Here is a 2,135-nt window from a genome sequence, read left to right on the forward strand (position 1 = left end):
AAGTACATCGTCATATGACTGTATACTATTTGTCAGTAAATATCACACTTCATTTGCAATGTTGAGCATTTCCAGAAGTGTTCAATTAATCACTAATCTGAATTTAATCTGGGTTGAGTATACATAAATAGCTTGATGCAGGAACTCATAAACTGAAGCAGGTATCCATGTTCCTGTTGAATAAAATACAACTGACTTTAATTGAAACCTGAAAAATAAGGTACGTTTGGAATTCGGACATAGATGGTTGTTAAGAAAAATTACGCACACTGTTATGTGCATGAGTCAGAGGGAAGTGTGTACGGGTGGTTTACTCTTCGGAGGGTCGGTTTGGACTTGTTGGGACGAAGGGCTGCTTCCCACACTGTAGGTAATCTAAATTGTAGGGACATTATGCCAATTCACCACAGGACAGTGGCAATGTCACATTCTAGTTAAGTTTGCATAATAATAACAATGATAATATTACGTCAGTAATTCACCTGCATTGTCAGTGACGGCCTTTAAATAGTCATGAAATTACGACAACAGTGTCATAATTTATTCAATATGTCTCTGTCCGCGTAAACGGTGTAAGTACATATATTTCGTCCTATTCTAGTAAAATCAGCGACACCGTTCAAACATTCAAATGGCAAAAGTCACAAGAAGATAGCATTAAGTCGAAGCTGAGAAAACACTTTGATAAAGTACTTTCTTCTTAACAAGAAGAAATTCCGCGTTTAAAGGAGTGCATTTATAACATTCATACCAAAAATAAACTCAATTGGCGAATTAATATCCTTATATTGGACAGTGATGATGTGAAACTGAATTCATGCCATGGAACGTAAAGAAAAAAAAACATGTTAAACTAGAACATACAGATGTGCTTCAGGTAAAATTGCAGCATTTCTAGAACCAAACAATGATACTCTCACCTGCAAACTCTCGACAGGACTTGACCTGGCATTCCGTTAGCTCTTTGGATAGGAAGATAAATGGCAAATCCCACAAATGCTGGTGTTCTGTGCATTTTTAACAAAGGCTCTGAGTGTGCTGTGCAATGTCCTAAAATGTTCTCTATTATTCATAATAACAGGCTGCAGCGAGGTTATTAGTTGGTTTGATGATTTGAACTAATTACATTTGTTTCAGGTGACAAATAATTGCAGCTGCTGCTCGAATGAAGTTTTTGATTTGGAGGAATATAATGTTTTTCCTTCATGGGATTTGACAAAGTTTAATTTGAGAATTAAAGAGAGTAATGATTATTCAAATTATATGAGTAACACAACACAACATATTATTTATAACTACGTGATAAAATCCTAGATTTTAGTGAGTAACTTTGTGGTTACATCTATTTAAAATCTAAATAATTTGGTAACAATTTACCATTGTCTGTCAAATTGTGTGTTCTAGCTATTAGAGCCAATGCAAGCGTCTGGAGGCCAGGGAACAAACAAAGTTTATATTTTTATACAAAGATAAAGTATTTTCCACAAAAAGGCAACAGTTGTTGCTGAGACTTTGAATTTAAGCTGCTGACACATCAGTTTCATTGTTGAACTTAAAACGGTGGCCTTTAAAGTCGAGATCAGATCAAAATTTAAACTTGTGCTGTCTTGTGCCAAAGATTAAAGAAGCGATAATATGAAGATTAACAGAAGACTGTAAAGTGGCCCTCTGCAACAGCATCTAATTGGTCAGTCATTGTTTACACAAGAGTGTGCTTAACTCCTGTTTTTAACAATCCAACTATCAATGAAAATTAAGCATGCAGATCTATTCTGAATAGTCGCATTCAGATATAATGTTCTGCAGATTGGCATCGACAGATTGGCAAGATTGTTTTTGCGTAACCAAATGCTCAGATTGTCTGTGAGTACCTGTGAATATTGAACATCTTGAAGCATAGCTATCGCCTTCACATAGAGAATCACGACAGTGTGGAAACAGGCCCACAACGACTCTCAGCAAAGTAACCCACCCAGACAGATTCACCAACCTGATTACCTTATAATTACTCCTGACCAATGGGCAATTTATCATTGCTAATTCGCCAAACCTGCACATGTTTGGATTGTGGGAGGAAACTGCAGCGCACAGTGAAAACCGATGCAAATACGGGGAAAATATGCACACTCCACATT

Source organism: Hemiscyllium ocellatum, assembly GCF_020745735.1.
Source record: "Hemiscyllium ocellatum isolate sHemOce1 chromosome 27 unlocalized genomic scaffold, sHemOce1.pat.X.cur. SUPER_27_unloc_32, whole genome shotgun sequence".
Taxonomy (NCBI): Eukaryota; Metazoa; Chordata; class Chondrichthyes; order Orectolobiformes; family Hemiscylliidae; genus Hemiscyllium; species Hemiscyllium ocellatum.